Here is a 17,461-nt window from a genome sequence, read left to right as displayed (position 1 = left end):
GCTTAAGCTCTCGCCTTTTCCATTGTCCTTTGATTTTCTCATTAAAGACATTGGGCATCAGCTTTGCAAGAGAGTCCTGTTTCATTCTCCCCTCTTCTCCAATCCCAACCAGCTGAGTGTCCAAAAGAGTTCCTCGCTTGGTAAAACTCGGGCTTTCTCCCTAGTTCCTGGCTTTGAGAGAGCCTCGTCTTTTGCCCCTGACATCCCATAGCGATGGAGACAAGGCCAGCTTGGGGTGAGAGCTCTTGTGGAAGGAGCCCCATTACTCATTGGCACCCCTCGAAAGCCACAAAACACAGTATGAAGGAAGCCCAAATATTCATAGAATCAGAGAATCGCCCCAAGTGGTAGGGACCTCCAAAGATCATCTGGTGCAAGCTTTTGTGGGAAAGGGAGCCTAGATGAGATTATCTAGCACCCTGTCCAAGTGCATCTTGAAAACCGCCCAGTCATGGGGACTCTACCACGTCCCTGGGAGGTTGCTGCAGTGAATTATTGTTCTCACTGTAGAAGATGTCTTTCTTATATCAAGGTTAAACCTCTCCTGGTTGCTCCCTGTCCTCTCCATGTGGCTCTTTGTTAAGGGAGAGTCTCCGTCCTCTTGTAGTGGCCTTTAAGTACTGGAAAACTGTGCTGAGTGCAGGGGAAGAGCATGACAGGACAGCACGAGACTCGGTATGGAATGTTTTGGGGAGAGGAACCAGAGGTGGGGGAAGGGAGGGTTCAGGGTGGTCCTGGGAGGAAGAAACATGAGAAAAGTAGAGGGAAGATGGGACAACATGGCTGTCACTGAAGAATTGGTTGCTGTTCGGGATGGCCCTGCCCTGCTTCGGATCAGCGCAGCCTGTCCTGTGTTCTTCTTAAGCTCTATTCCTAACTCTTCTCCCTGGTGAGGGGCTCTCTATTCTGTGCGTATGTGTGGGTATGGAAGCCTAGGGGCCAGCAACTGGAGTCAAACCACAGGTCGCCGTGGTTGCTGCCTGGGTGGTGCCAGTCACTGGAGTGGGACCAGAGGTCACTGGGACTGTTTGTCTGGGGTGCCGGCACCTGGACAGACCAGGGTGAGTGGAAATAACGTGCCAGCAAGTGGAGCGTGTGAGGGTATGCAAGTCAGCGTGTGGTTGCTCTCGAGCATCAAGCCAGATGCTGCAGCGAGTGGGTAAAGCCGCTTGGGAGCCACGTATGGGTGTGTGCCTCTAAGGGTGAAGTCACAGAAAGGGTAGGATACAGGAGGCACCAGAGGGTCCTGGCCAACTGCCAGAAAGACCATAGGGCCTGTTAGTGTCTGTCTGCGAGCCTCTAGGGGCGAGAGAACCGGGGGAGCTGGCTACCAGAAGGACCAGGGTATCCAGGCCAACTGGAGCCAGGCACCAGCTACAGGGTAGAGGGGCTACAGTCTGAGCCCAGCTGATGGAGGGCTCCACGTTGTACAGGTGTGTAGTATTTTCCCACTCACAGACCTTCCTTGTCATCAGCCAGAAAGAGGACCTGGACAAGGCTCTGGGTGCCCTTTGTTGAGTGCTGAGTGTTTCTGCCTGGCTTGATGGGTGTGGTCGGCCATGTGTATCGGGGTTGTATGCATGGATCTGTGTGTGTGTGTGTGCCTCCTGGGAGGCATGCTCAGCCTGGCTGCTGGCTGGGCCTGGATTTGTGGGGCTGTGGCAGCACCACGGAGGTACACTAAAATTAGCTCAAACGAGAGGCAACCTTTATTTCGCAAAACAGCCAAAACCACACAAGAGAAACCAATGAGAAACAGGGGTAAACTGAAACCAATCAACACGCCGATAACATTTAACATCTAACAGGTTCAAGGTGTCCTTGGGGTATTGTTACTACACGGCAATACACACAAGAATGATGATCCAAAGCGCATGCACACACACTCACTCACAAAGGGGGAATCTCTCTCTCTCATGGGTACCCAGAAGACATAATTGCTCACCCTGGCGGGTGGGGGCTCAGTCAAGGCTATATCCAGAAGAAATCACTCACCAAAGGAGGTGAGGGCACTCAGTCCCGGGAAGTTTCCTCAGGCAGCGTCCCAACCCAAGGGGAGAGGTCCCAAACACAGGCCCACTGCTCCAAGAAGACCACACTCAAAGGGGGTCTCCAGCTGTGCCCCATTTATAGCCTGGGTCAGATCTGAGGTGTGGTCATAATTGGTCATGATCTAGAAGCTTCTCTGAGCCAAGGCACCTCATTGGCTGTAGACCCTGTCGGGTGACCAAGGGGTCCCGCCTCTCCTGCTCCCCCTGCCGAGGTGTGTGTATACGTGACTGGGGGCACGGCAGAGCACAAAAGGCGCAAATATGAGGCACAAAAAGCTGCTGATCGCCATGCCAAAAGCGCGATCTTTACCAGGGGCGTGCAGGGGAGGGGTGGGGTGACGTATACCTGTCACAGACAGCCTGAGCTCTGCTGGGCTGTCGTGTTGAGCAGCCACCGAACAGAGAGGGATCCTTCTGGGCCATCCAAACCGCCAAGCTCACGTGTCGATGAGGAAGCGTTCTGCTCTTCTTCTCCTCCCTGAGGCTGGCCAGGGGAGATTAAGGTGCCGATGAAGAAGCTGACCTCTCTGCAGCAGGCAGCCCCTTTCTCGTCTCCCACGGCCTCTCCCTCTGGATTCAGACCCAACTGGGCTGGCAGTGGGGGCAGTGGTCCCCTCTACCTGGCTCACAGGCCTTAGGGATATGCGAGGCTGGCGGGGGGGTGGGCAGGGGGTGGGGGTCAGCAGCATTCTGAGCTCTGAGCCCCTTGGCCAAACCCCAGTCTCTTCTTCTCTCATCTTGTTTGCATGCTGCTGTGTCCAGGCACGCTGCTCACAGGTGCTGATCACCATGAGCCACGAGGCATCCTTGGAAGTGCAAAACTACTGGGCAGCGCGTCCAGAGGAGAGCAGGGTGGGGAGAGCAAGAGGCCCACGGTGGTGGGGAAGAGATATCCCAAGGAAATGTCCAGGGATTGGAGGAGGGAGGCAGGTGGGCCGAGAGGCAGAAGTGCAAATGTGTGCAAGAGAGGGGAGGTCGTGTGGGCAGCAAGAGGCTCCAGCCACCTCTGTGCCTTTCATAACCACACTGGATTGTCCCTGTCCCTCTGACCCCTGCCAAGTTGCTCCTGACCACCCAGGACAGCACATCCCTTGGTGGCATGGCTGGCTGCTGGCTACTCCTGCCTCCACACGGGTCTTCCCTGCAGCTCCCTGCTTTGTCACAAAACTGGTTAAGGGCTTGGTGTGTCTGAAATATGAGGGGAGTCTGTGAGAGCTGGGGTTCTTCCATACCTGATGGAAGGGAAGGAAGAGGGAGCCAGCCTCTTCTCAGTAGTACCAAGTGCCAGCGCAAGAGGCAGTGGGCACAAAATAAAACACCTGAAATTCCATCTCAAGGCAAGAAACCGCTTTCTTGCTGTCAGGGGATTCACACAGTGGACCAGGTTGTGCAGAGAGGTTGTGGAGTCTCCGTCCTTGGAGATACTCAAAACCAACTGGACTATGTCCTAAGCAACCTGCTCAAGTTGACCCTGCTGGAGCAGTTGGCTTGCACTAAAGGATCTCAGGAGGTCCCTTCCCACCCCAACGATTCTGAGATTCTGTGGACAGACGAGAGCGATGCCTCCCATAAAAGAATACCTTGCTTGAAATGTTCTGTGACAGAAAGTGGTTTACGCGTGTTTTGCTTTTCGTTCCTGCGGCTGGTTGAGCCTTCCTGAAGGCAAGGTAAACAACATCCAGTGCTCTTCCCTTCTCCGCCAAGCTCGTCACCTCACTGTAGAAGGCTACCAGCTTGGTTAAGCATGAGTTGCCCTTCGTAAATCGTAAATGCTTACTACTCCCAACCAACTTTCTGTGCTACCTATGTTTGGAAACTGCTTCCAGGATGGTTTGCTCTATCATCTTGCCAGGGGTTGAGGAGAGGCTGACCATCGTGTGAGTTGCCTGGATCTTCCTTCTTGCCCTTTTTGTTCCTCTTGCCTATGTGGAGACAGAAGAGGTTGAGGTGTGTCCTGAGCCACTTGAAAACCTTGCAAGTTCTTTTCAGGCAACCCTCATCTCAAAACAAAGGCTTACTTGGGGGCACACATGGAGCCGCTCACGCTCAGAAACTCTGACCATTGTTGGGCTGACCGACGAGGATGGGATTCGAACCCATGCGTGCAGAGCACAATGGATTAGCAGTCCATCGCCTTCACCACTCGGCCACCTCGTCAGCATGCTGCTGCTCCTGCTGCTCCTTCTGCTGCTCCTTCTGCTGCTCCTTCTGCTGCTCCTGCCACTGCTGCTGCCACTGCTCCTGATCTTGCTGCTCCTGCTGCTCCTGCTCCTGCTCATGTTCCTGCTGCACCTCCAGCTCCAGCTTCTGATGCCTACAGCTTTTTATACTCTTTGACATGGGAGAGAGGAGACAGCCTCCAGCTTTTGCCTTTTGGGACTGCTCCACTCTCCTGACAGCTGGGCTGAGCTCCGGGCACTCTGGGAAATAGGTCTTGGCGTTTGCATCAGAAAATGACTGAACAGCAGAGCCCCACGCTCCTTCCCGGGAAGGAACACCAGAGACTGACCACACAGCGGCTCAGCGCCTCCAAAGGACTCAAGCCTGACTTTGAGATTAGTTTGTCATCATCCACCTTCCCCTCACATTCTGGAAGGATACCACCAGCTCATATGGACAGGAGTCACTCACACTTGACTGGTGGACTTTTTTCACCAGGACAGAGCACGTGCCTCAGGCTTGGCCATGGTGCCTCTGTGCTGTTCCCCCCGGCGCTCACCCAGGATCTCATCACAGGCTGCTTCTCTCCCAGCACAGCTAACAGTCAGGAATGAAGAGGGAGCTGAGGGACACCAGCCCCACTGCACACAGCTCCTCTTTTTACCTGCCAGAGCTCCAGTGCTGCAGAGAGTTGAAACAACTGAGCCCAGACCTCTCTGTGACTTGAAGGTCAGACCTTGAGCTGGGGAACATGGTGCCGAGGCCAGGCTTGCTGCCCCTGCTGGATAACAGAAAGGTGGGTACGGGATTGCGCACCGTGGGATGGACACCGATGGCAGGGACCTGGCAGCCTCTCTTTCTCCTCTGCCTGGTTAATTCCTATCCTGGACAAAGGGGAGCAGTGCACAGCCTTGGGGGCTGGGGCCAGAACCACTTGCACCCTGGTCACCCCAAGTAGTTTCTCCTAGCCCCAGCCCATCCCATGGGCCTGCAATTGCAGAGACGTGAACAAGGAGAACTGTCAGATTCAGGATGGCCTCCAGGGCAGGAGCCCATGGCAGGAGGGAGGCCAGGCCTGGGAAATGCCATGCTGCGCCGAGCTGCTTCCCCAGACTGCTGGCACTCCCCATCGTGGATATGAAAAGTTCCTGGGATTCATTTTCTGGGTTCTTAACAAAGACTTTCCTAACAAAGTAGCCAGGCCCATCACTGGCTCTCATTAATGCAGCATTTGGTTGAGCCCCTGCTGTAATCAATGCAGCACAGGGACACTCAACAGAAAATATTTGGGCTTCCTTCATTCTGTGTTTTGTGGCTTTCGAGGGGTGCCGATGAGTACTGGGGCTCCTTCCACAAGAGCTCTCACCCCAAGCTGGCCTTGTCTCCATTGCTATGGGATGTCAGGGGCAAAAGACGAGGCTCTCTCAAAGCCAGGAACTAGGGAGAAAGCCCGAGTTTTACCAAGCGAGGAACTCTTTTGGACACTCAGCTGGTTGGGATTGGAGAAGAGGGGAGAATGAAACAGGACTCTCTTGCAAAGCTGATGCCCAATGTCTTTAATGAGAAAATCAAAGGACAATGGAAAAGGCGAGAGCTTAAGCAATGCATTTTGGAGGAGGCTGAGTAAAGCTCAGAGAAGTGCTGCCATCTGAAGGAAAACCTCCATGCCAGGGATGCTTCTTTTCCAACTCCCCTTCAAGGCTCTGGCAGTCATGTATCTCCTAGACCCATTGCTACGGAAGGAAGGAGGAGGTATTTGGTGGGGAGCGTAAGGCAAAGCAGAGCAAGAGGGGGAAAGAGGGAGGCTTCCTTGGGAAGAGACGGAAGGCCAGTGCAGGCCCTTTCCTCCAGCTAGTGGGAGCGGTGGGAGCTGGGGTACCTGCAGACCATGGCCGCGCTCTCAGGGCTGGCTCCAGGGCTTTCCTGGAGGCTCCCGGCGCTCAACCACGGGGAGGCAATATACGGCCTTCAGCATAAGAGATTGCCCCGTCCCAGAGGCCCGCAGAGCCCACGGCCCAGACCGGACCACCCAAAGCCCCCCAGCCCCAGGGAGCCCCCAGAAGCGATGGGCACACTGCCAGCGCTGAGAGAGCTCCCCACGGCAGCCGACGCGGTGGATCCCACGGCTGTGCTCTGAGGGAAGGAGCTGAGGATTGGGCCCGGCAGCGTCACCAGGACTGGCGAGGGCTGGATGGCAACGCTGGAGTCGGCGCACCGGATGACGCAGGGCTCGTTGCAGCTGTTGGCAAGCGGGGTTGGGCCGCAGGCAGCTGGCAGGCACGGGCTGTAGCAAGCCATGTCTCGCGGAGGGAAGTGACCCTGCAAGACCGGGAGGGAGCAGAGGGCATTAGCTGTCGGGCCCTTTCAGACCTCCAGCTTGGCTCCTCTGAGAACGGGCAGTGCCTGGGTCAGGTCAGATCTCCCTGGCAAGTTCCTTTCCGTGCCAAGAGTGACCAAGGCAGGTTGCTGCACTATGGATGGGGGAGGAAGCACATCGTGTCCGGTTAGACGGTACTGGTCATGCAGCCTCAGACTTCAGCAGAGCCACTGCTACAAAGGAGCCAAACTGACTCCCTCTCGGAAGGGAACAAAGCCTTCCCTCTTCCCTCACCACCTCACCTCCCAGAAGAGGGAAGCCCAGTGTATTTTCAAGCCTGGACCACGTATCAGAAGGAGCACGCGCAGAAGGGAAGCAGTCCCCCAGCCAGAAATGCTCCCAGCAGGAAGAGAAGGAGTGAGTTCAGACTTACCAAGTTCACCGTGGAGAGCAAGGGAAGAGATATGGATGGAAGGGCCTGGAGTGGCACAGGCTTTTTATATGGTGAGCCGGCGCCTCAGGAGACCTGGAACACACCTTCTTTGTGCAGCACGTCAACGGAGAGCAATTTGAGGCTTGCAAAGCACAGCCAAGAGATGAAGAACTTGTCTCTTTCATCTGAAAGGTCTGGCTTGCATTTCCCTGTTGGGTGAGAGCACAGTGATTCATTAGATGCTGGCTCCTCAAAGCAACGGTCATTTGGGGTCCCATGCCAGTTCCCAGGAAAGGGTTTCCGTAGCTCCAGGCCCTGTGTGTGGCTTGTGCACATCTTTGTTGGGCACGTGACTACCACGCTCAGTCAGGCCTTCAGCTGTGGAGCACTCCAGATGAAGGCCACTCACGTGGGCCTCCTGTTGAAGGGCTGAGGCTGACCTTGAGAAACACAAGGCCCCGCAGGGCCATGGAAGGGCTCAGCAATCAGCCAAGCCCCGGTTGGATGCCTGTCCGGCTGAGAGACACGGAGAGGAGGGGACTCAGACCCCCAGAGGTGGTTGGAAGATGAAGGCCAAAGAAGGAGATGTGAGATGCAGAGAAGCACCACGGTGTGAAGGGATGGGGGCACTGGGACCATTCCTAGAGGTGGCCAGGTAGCTCTGTGGTGGCCTCAAAACAAAGGAAAAAAGGGGAAGGGGGGAAGAAACAAGGTCTCGTTCTGTGGAAATCTGTCAATGCTCATTCTCAGAATCCTCATGCTCAAAGTGGGTAGTCAGCCCCAAGGGTGCAAGGTCAAAGTGGCTGAGGAGTACACTCATAGCATTTGCCTGAGGGTGCTTTTCACTTTTGGTTGCCTTGCCAGCCCTGGGAAGGACGTGTCCTCTTGTGGCTGCAGTTCAAAGCAGAAGGCATCTTGCGGAGCAAGGATGGGCCTGTGCTGTCCGCTTCCTGCCCTCAGGTGTTACCCCGTGCCTGCTGAGGCAGGTGGATGCACGTGCCCTCTCCCGCTGCCTCAGCTTTGCTCAGGCGCAGCAAAGGCCAGGCTCCTCATGCAGTAGAGGAATGCCTCCCCACCCTTCCCACATGCAGCAGCGGGGCAGGATGGCAGGCCAAGGAGGAGAGTAGCCCAGCGATGGTAGTCACTGCCTGCTGTAGCGGAGCTGTGATGGGCTGTGTCATGCTCCTGCCTGGTGGCAAAGGAGGCTACGTGAGGAGCAGAGTGTCTGTCCTGGCGTCTGCTCCTCTTTGCACGACCTCTCAATTGCCAGAAGGGAGAGCAGAGAGGGAGGAGCAGCAAGGCTGTACATCAGTAGTTTGAGTGCTCAGCCATTAGTGCACTGGCCGGGAACAGAGCAGCCATAGGGCAGGTCATGCCATTTGGGGAGTTTCCCTCGGGGTTGGTTCCTGCTGGCAGCTTCCCCTGCGGGGATTGCTGTGGGCACCCCGTGGCTCTTCTGCAGGGCTGGGCCACGTCTCAAAAGGCCACATCTCAGGGCTTTGGGGGCTGGAAGAGATGGGCAGCCACTTCCCTGCCCTTCAGCTGGGGACACGCTGGGGCTCGAGTGCCTCTCAAGTTCCTCCTCTCAAGTTCCTCCAAGGCCTCAGAGCCTTGCAGGAGGGAGCATCACTGGCTGCTTTGTCAGTGCACTTCCAGTTCCACCTGGAAAAGAGGCACGGGTGGCTGCCTCCCACCCTGGCGCCGTAGTGACTCCTGGGACCTCTTTCTGCCTGTACGGAGTGAGCACGTTTCTGCCGTGAGCTGTGGCACTGGGTTGACCGTCCCGGCAGGACGGCACTACAGCCCCAGAGCATGGCTCTGCTGGAAACAACGGCAGAAGTGAGACCGAGCCATCAATCCTTTGCAGCGGAAGCCAACAGCCCCCACCCAAGACCCTTCCCCCAAACGGCACGGCTGCCCGGCTGAGAGCGTGGCCCATCTTCCCAAGCAGCACGGGCAGTCAGAGGCTTTTTCCAGGCAGCTCTTGGGGCTGGCGATATGCACCTGGCCTTTGAGCTCCCCCCGGACCTTTCCAGACCGGCACAGTCTCCACTATGGCTCACAGGGTAGCAGGGAGCACCATCTGGTGCCACTCAGTGGCTGCAGCCTCAGTCCGGTGGCCTGTCACACCCGTCTGTCAAAACAAGCAGGCTCCCCAGGCCCTGGACACATCGTGTCAGCAACTTTCCTCCATTTGGTCTGTGCTCCACAAACGTGCGGGAGTGGGAACATCCCCATGGAGGGCATGTCCATGCTGTCCTCCTTTGGCTGCTGTTTCACCAAGGAGCATGACAGGATTTCAAGGAGTCACCAAGTGGTTGGGCAAGACGCTAACAGCCCTGACAACACTGTACAAAAAGCTGCATTTCTGCAGGAATGGGGACATGAGGTTGTGCCTAGGGTCCCCTGCACACCTAAATTCCTTTCCCCCAGAGCCCCTGATGCCAGTGCCTGGATGATTTGCACCAAGGTGGAGCTGAGGTGTCTCATAGTGCCTCAGCACTTTTGGGTGACTCCGAGGTGGTCTGCTGGTGCCACCTCGCAATTAAAGGGCCCTGAATGTGCCAATCCATCCCTGAGCCAGGGAAAACAAGCCAGACCCTCTGGGTCAGTGACCTGAACAAGCCACCCGGCCATAATGCAAAGGTGAGTGTTGTTTGGGAAGACTGCGCCAAAGCAGACAGGTCCACTTGGTGATGGCTCGCTTTCAGGCATGAGTCAGCAGGCTCCTTCATCGCTGTCCAGGGCCACGTTGAGCCTTTGCTTCTCCTCAGGACAGTAACGAGTAAAGTCCTGGCAGGCAAGGCAAGGGCTGTGCAGTTCCCAAAGAAAACACTCTGGCCTTTGCTGACCGAAGACAACAGCTGAACTGCTGGGCTCCCTTTGCATGGCTGGAAAGTGTGTGCATCACCGAGGCCCGAGGGGAGCAGAGATCTGCCACCGAGAAGCCCGATCCTCTCCAGCAATGGCCTGTGTCCCCGTCCCTGTACACAGCGGGGTTTCTCTCCAGACCGCAGGAGGGCCTTGTTTGACAACCCCCTTCCAGTCACCCCAGGTATCTGAGTCTCCTCCGTTCTCTGTCCCTCAGCAGAACAGCCATCCTGCAGAGGCTTGGCTGGGCTCTGAGCAGGCACTGGGGTTGCTCAGGGTCGGCCTCAGCCCGCCAAAGAGAGACCCTTCTGAGCGGCCTTCAGGCGTGCTCTGCTGGCAAAGTCCTAAGTAAGTGGTGGCCATGTTCCCCAGGAAGGGCAGGACGCGCACAACACCTCCTCCTGGCCGGAATCTGCTGCAAGGCTTCACCAGCAACTGGCATGAGACCTCAAACGAGCGTTGGTCTGGGGAAGAAACATAATTGCTATCAACCAAATCACTTCAGTGCTGCCCAGGATGAAAAGGGAGCCAAGCATTTCTGGCAAAGGAGGCATGTCTTTCGTCGACCAGCAGAGCTTTCAGAAGCCAAAATTGCTGTTTCTCAACATGCTTCGTGTTTGTGTCATTTTTCAGCTCCCCTGGGGCTCTGGGCCACAGTATAAAAGCGTGCCCAACTCCCAGCTCCTCCATCCTCTCCTCGTGCCTTCCTCTGCTCTGTGAAGGTGGTAAGTCTCAGTTCATTTTGCCTCTTGTCTCCTCGGTTGGCAGGACAGTTTTTGTGGGGAGGGCTGCATGCATTTTGCCTCCTTCATCCTGGGTGAACAGTCTAGGATGTGAAACAGGGCATTGGTTGGTTTCTTTGCCAGCTGTGGTTCTATCCAAGGCGCAGGACATACGGCCAGCACTCCCTACCCAATGCCCGGGCCCTTCCTCCACCATCCGCAGTTCAGCAGTGCTCCTTTTGCATTATGGGCATGACAAGGAGCTTCCTCAGGAGAGCTTGTCCCACCATAGATGTCTTCTTCCATAGCGGCTGCTGTGTTCAGGCGCCCTGTTGCGTTTTACTCAGACATGTCCCCTCCTGAGAGAAGTGGGTGAGAGGAGCCTGCCCTGACAAGACCAGGGGTCTGGAGGGCAGGGTGGCGGGGGGAGAAGGAGAACCATTTGGCTGAGTGAACAACTCCATGCTGGTACAAGGGCTGATGATCAGGAAGTACACAGCCTGATGCCAAGAAGAGGGAGCCTCTTGGTCTGCAGTGGAAAATCTTTCCCTGACTAAGGCCACAGCATCAAGGCTATGCTCAACCCATCTGAAAAACCTGGCATCCATTTCCTCATACCGGGAGGGGACTTACTGAGGCACCTTCCCTAGCAAGCCTTCAAGGCTGAGCAGAAGGGTTGTTGTGAAATATCCTCGCAGCCTGCAGACGTACCCTTGGTAATGGAGCAACTGGAGGCAGCAGAGTGCCTCCATGGGGCAGGCATGCCTGGGAGTGGCAAGGCTGGCTGAGGTATAGGCTGCAAAGGAGCTTGACTTGCGTGGGGGGAACTTCCTTGTGTTTGGACAGAGCCTCTCAGATCACCCTTCAACTGCAAACAAATACCCACCGCAGGCCCACAAAAAAGCCCAGAAACCCCCTTCTTGACTCGTGCCCCCTCCCAAATCACTCTCCGCTGAGCGCCTAGGCACTGCCCGTTCTCAGAGGAGCCAAGCTGGAGGTCTGAAAGGGCCCGACAGCTAATGCCCTCTGCTCCCTCCCAGTCTTGCAGGGTCGCCCCCCTCCACGAGACATGGCTTGCTACAGCCCGTGCCTGCCAGCTGCCTGCGGCACAACCCCGCTTGCCAACAGCTGCAACGAGCCCTGCGTCATCCGGTGCGCCGACTCCAGCGTTGCCATCCAGCCCTCGCCAGTCCTGGTGACGCTGCCGGGCCCAATCCTCAGCTCCTTCCCTCAGAGCACAGCCGTGGGATCCACCGCGTCAGCTGCCGTGGGGAGCTCTCTCAGCGCTGGCAGTGTGCCCATCGCTTCTGGGGGCTCCCTGGGGCTGGGAGGCTTTGGGTGGTCCGGTCTGGGCCGTGGGCTCTGCGGGCCTCTGGGACGGGGCAATCTCTTATGCTGAAGGCCGTATATTGCCTCCCTGTGGTTGAGCGCCGGGAGCCTCCAGGAAAGCCCTGGAGCCAGCCCTGAGAGCGTGGCCATGGTGTGCAGAAGAGCCGAGCTCCCACCGCTCCGCCTGGAGGAAGGGGCCTGCGCTGTCCTTCCCTCTCATCCGTCTCTCTTTCCCCCTCTTGCTCTGCTTTGCCTTACGCTCCCCACCAAATACCAGAATATTAAAGTAGCATTGTAGCTTTAAGCTGAAATAAAAGAAATGTAGTCCAATAGAAACTGCTTTGTGTAATTATTTACGCATATGCATAACTAGACTGTATAGATACTGTACCTGTATGACCGAACTTTGTGCTAGCTTTGTCGAGCTACCACCTAGCACCCATCTCTGTGTAGACATGAAATAATATACGTCTGCCCTGTGTGTATATTGGCATCTCGCACATCGGGTAAATGACCTCACACTTGTGGGATAACTATTGCACAGTCAAAGTGTATTGGACAGAGGTTCTCCGGCACCATCATTTCCCCTGTGGGCAGACTAGAGTATTCTCGCACTGCTTTCCATCCTGAGTGGGAATAAACCCAAATTTCATTGTCCTTTCTCACATGAGGGGAACACCTATTGTGTTACAATAATAATGAATCTGTTGGAAGAGAAGTAATGTGGGAAATCAGATCTTTCAAACAGTATGGTTAGTGGCTGGCTGGCTGCCATTGCAGGATATCAGATGAGACTCTCCAAACCATTGTTCTGCTGAGTTCTTATATCCAATTGTCCCTTGGTCCTACATGACCACTCCAGAGCATGCTAATCTGTTTCTATTGGTTGTCTTCAGCTATGTATCAGAAAATTCCTAAGTATCTTAGCTATGAATGAAAGTCTCTCCCACGTCGTCATTCCTGAATCTACAGCAATCATTTGCAATGACCATTTAAAATTACCAATGTACAGTTTGGTCAATTCCTTCATCTGCATGAGGAATTGCCTGGGGGAATCCAGATTCTCCACACAGGGACTTAACATGCATCTAAGCTTCCAGCTGGTGCTATCCATTGATCTATGCACAGAAGGAGATGCCTGGGGGAATCTCTGTGCCTTTCCAAAATTCCCACATGCATAGGTCTTCACAGCTTGTCAGTTGTGAAGCCAGCTAGGAGTTGTTCTTTTGTTGTGAATTACCCTAAAAGTTCAATTCACTACCTTTTTGCAAAACAGTCCATTGTCTTAAATTAGTTCATTGTCTCATCTCTGTGGACACTGGTGGACTTTCTGGATCCTCCAGGACTTTATGACTAAGTGCACTAGGCATGCACACAGGTATAGATAACCCTTTTGCCCAGCTAAAGCAGATTTGCAACTATAGCGTCCTTCTTATATCACAATTATAACTTAAATCCCATTTAAGTGATCTTGCCACAATCTTTGGAGAGGATGTAAGCAATGCCTGCTTTCATTGAATGGGGTGGGAAAAAGAGCAGGATGGGTGTGCTGGTTTTGACTGGGGTAGAGTTAATTTTCTTCATAGTAGCTAGTATGCGGCTATGTTTTGGATTTGTGCTGGAAACACTGTTGATAACACACAGATGTTTTCATTATTGCTGAGCAGGACTTACACACAGTCAAGGCCTTTTCTGCTCCTCACACCACGCCACCAGCGAGTAGGCTGGGGGTGCACAAGAAGTTGGGAGGGGACACAGCCGAGACAGCTGACCCCAACTGCCCAAAGGGCTGTTCCATACCATATGACATCATGCTCAGCGTATAAAGCTGGGGGAAGAAGAAGGAAAGGGGGGACATTCGGAGTGATGGCGTTTGTCTTCCCAAGTAACCATTACGTGTGATGGAGCCCTCCTTTCCTGGAGATGGCTGAACACCTGCCTGCTGATGGGAGGAGTGAAGGAATGCCTTGTTTTGCTTTGCTTGCATGTGCGGCTTTTGCTTTACCTGTTAAATTGTCTTTATCTCAAACAATGAGTTTTCTCACTTTTACTCTTCTAATAATCTCCCGCATCCCACCAGGGGGGAGTAAGCAAGCGGCTGTGTGGTGCTTAGCTGCTGACTGGGGTTAAACCATGACAATAGGTCTAGATTTCTCCCCACTCAAGTGTAGTAATCCTCAAGAGGAGTTAGTTTTTCACAGAATCACAGAATGGCTGATGTTGGAAGGGACCTCTGGAGGTCATCTGGTTGAACCCCCTACTCAAGCACGGCCACCTAGAGCTGGCTGCCCAGGACCATGTCCAGATGGCTTTTGAATACCTCCAAGGATGGAGAGTCCATAACCTTTCTGGGCCACCTCCTTACAGTGCTCAGTCACCTTGCTTTTTTGGAGCTAAGGTTGTTTCTGGGACAACAGTGAGAGAAGTGATGAGTATCTCCAAAGGTTAAACAAGCCCATGTACACTGAATGGCACTTTGCAGATGCTGACCTTCTGCACTGGTTTTAAGAATATCCAAGTGTGACAGACTGGGAATTTGAACATCTTGATTAAGTGCCAAAACTTAGAGACTTAACCTGTAACTATGAGTTTAGTGTTGGGATGAGATTTGTCTGTCCTGTGTGTCATCAGTATCACAGTGTCCAGCTGAGCTTGTCAAGTCAGGTTGCCTTCATTCTTCAGTTGTGGGGAATTTTTGTTGTAATTGTGGGACAAGGGGTGGCGTGTGTAAATTGTCCACCTTTGTCAGTGTTGTGATTATGTTATTTTTACTTCAGTATGGGGAATTCTTTTTGTTGGTGTAAGTGAAGTTTGTGACGATTGTGTGATGAATCTATATTTTAATGATATTTTGCTTTCATTTATATGAAATGAAAAGATGTAACTTACATGAAGAGAAATAGCTGCTGCTGGGATGTGATTTTTCTGACCTACTCCATACATTGGCTTTGGGATGAGATGCATTTTGGCCATGAAATGCCTGTTTCTTTCTACGGACTATGAAGGAACTCTAGGGTTACCAGCTGAGGCACAGCAAACCAATGTCCAAGCAAAGCAAAGAGATGCATCTAAAATCCAGTTGGCAGACATTGACTAGCGACTTTCTTTCAGGGATCAGTACTGGGACCAATGCTGTTTAATATCTTCTTTAACAATCTGGATGAGGGATGGAGTTCATGCTCACCAAATTGGGGAGGGGAGCAGACGGACCTGCTGATACAGTAGAGGGGAGGGCTGCTCTTCAAACAGACCTCAATAGACTGGAGAAGTGAGCTGTCACGAACCTAATGTAAAAGGAGAGGCTGAGAGAACTCATAAAATAATTGGATAATTCAGGTTGGAAAGGACCTCTGGAGGTTTCTAGCCCACCCCCCTGCTCAGAGTACATCTCATCAGATCAGGTTGCTCAAGGTCATGTCCAGCTGGGTTTTGAATACCTCCAGGGTTGGCAGTGGACTATGAGAAGATACAGTTGGACATTCCGTATTGTCAGCAACTAGTGCAGATCCCACAGCCTCCCCAGGCAACCTGATCCAATGTCTGACCACTCTTATAGTAAAAAACGGCTTTCCACATATCTGATTGGAATTGCCCACAGTCCAACTTGTGTCTGTTACCTCTTGTCCTACCTCTGTGCAACCGTGATACTTAACCAAAGTTTCGGATGAGAAAATGTTACCATGTCAAACTGAGGCCATGAAACCACCCCTACACCTTGTGTCCTTCTTTATTTGTCAGCTTTGTTCTGTCACCTTTGAGAAGAAAACCCAGGTGCCTAGTGCAGAAGGCCAAAGCACCGCCGTAGGCTGGGATGCCAAGACCTGTGGCTCCTGGTCTAAAAGCATTGTCACTGTGGTTCATTGACAGGAAAAGACCCAGCACCTCCACCCAACATGATGATTTATTTGGGGTGGTTCTTAACTTTCCAGTTAAGAAGGTGTCCTTCTTCTTGATAGGAACATCTGTCACACGTCTCTTTGGGGCAGGACTCTGGTACCAAAAGCTAAGACAGTTGCTCCTCAAGTCTGAGGGTCATGAGGAGTGTCCAGAACACTCTAAAGGGTTCTTGTGTAGTACTTGTGCTTTGCTTCTTCCTTATCTCTGTGACATGGCTAAGTGTCTTCCTTACCTCTGTGGCATGGCTAAGTCTCCCCAAACCAGAAGTGCACCAAATGTGGGCTCAGTTCCATGGCCTGGAACACTCCAGTCTTCTCATGGAGCCTGCCCCTGTTCTCCCCACCTTGTCCTGCTGCCCTGTGTAGTAGTCACACCAGATGGCTCAGATTCTTCCTATTTCTGTATTGAAGAAATCATGGCTGTGCATGTGGCACATCAGTTGGCAGGTGAATTTACTGTAGGAGCGGTCTACATAAGCTCCTTTACAAAGCTGTACCGTGTGGTTAGACAAGACAGCTCTGTAGCAATATATTACCTGGAAATTGCTGGCACTTCATTTGAGTCTGCTCAGCTGTGGTGTGAGCTACATTGTTCCTCCTTTTTTCCAGGTAAGATAAAGAAAGTGGCAGTGGATTATGAGAATATACAGTTGGACATTCCATATTGTCAGCAAATAGTGCAGAGCTGTGTTCAGGAGACCCTGTGCTATTTCTGTCACATCATCACAAATAGAGAATGACTTTACTTTACAGAACCTTGGTATTCTTGCTCTTTGAGAGAAAAAAGTGGCAATGACATTTTTCAAAAATTTTCTACAAAGTCTGAACAAATCTAGATATGTGGTACAACAGTTGCTCACTCTAAGTTCATTGTTCTTCCAGTGCTACTTAAAGTTGCTTTTAAATCCCATCTAAGGATGATCGAACCAAGCCCTACTGGCCTGCCATGACCTACCAAGCCATTAGACATGATCAGCAGCAGCAGTGCAAGTTTTCTGTATTGTTATTTGCTGCTGCTCAGGGGTGCTGGCAATACATATAGTTATACTCTTGCTGGGCAAGGAGTAGCCCTTGAAGGCCCTTGCCATAAATAGGAAAAGGACCAAAGTAATGGCAGGGGTGATGATGTTCATCCCATGCTCTGGGCATGAAGCTGAGGTGCAGAATGACAAAGGCATTGCGGAGACCAGACCCTTTTTGCTGCTGGCATGGTATCCGTGTAGTTTCCCTGACCTGAAGGAAAGTGAATGGCTGGTCACTGGGTTCCTCCATACTGCAGGTGCAGCCATTTGACTCCTAGAAAAGAATAGGGGAATAAAATGACCTCTGAACCATTTGGTCTCCATTCAGAAATAGTCAAAGCAAAGCAACCCCACTGAAATCAGCAGCCAGAAACCCAGGCTTATAATGTGCCTTCCCTTGCCTTTGCCTCCATTGATTTCTTCAGTAGTAAACAGTCTCCTGACTGAGTCTGTTAATTCTTGTACTTGCAAACAGACTGGCAATGTTACTAGCCCTAACAGATTATATACTGTGCAGGTTGTATTAGCAAGGGGCTAAAGCAAGAGTACATGGTAAGAAGTTTGCTGAGAAGCAGCTAACTCACTGAGCAATGGAAAGGCCTTTGTGAGCGCTGGTATCTTTTCCTTGGAGTCATGCCAGATGTTTCTGTAACTGTTGCA

At 52.9% G+C, this 17,461-nt stretch overlaps 1 non-coding gene across 1 annotated transcript; it reads right to left on the bottom strand.

Annotated features, from left to right (window-relative positions):
- Positions 1–4,126: 4,126 nt before the first annotated feature.
- Positions 4,127–4,208, bottom strand: TRNAS-GCU (transfer RNA serine (anticodon GCU)). Its single transcript has one exon. It is a non-coding gene; the product is annotated as a tRNA-Ser (tRNA).
- Between the last annotated feature and the right edge of the window lie 13,253 nt (positions 4,209–17,461).

This window comes from Mycteria americana, chromosome 16, assembly GCF_035582795.1.
Source record: "Mycteria americana isolate JAX WOST 10 ecotype Jacksonville Zoo and Gardens chromosome 16, USCA_MyAme_1.0, whole genome shotgun sequence".
In the NCBI taxonomy this organism is placed as follows: domain Eukaryota; kingdom Metazoa; phylum Chordata; class Aves; order Ciconiiformes; family Ciconiidae; genus Mycteria; species Mycteria americana.
This window is presented reverse-complemented; position numbering and strand designations above follow the sequence as displayed.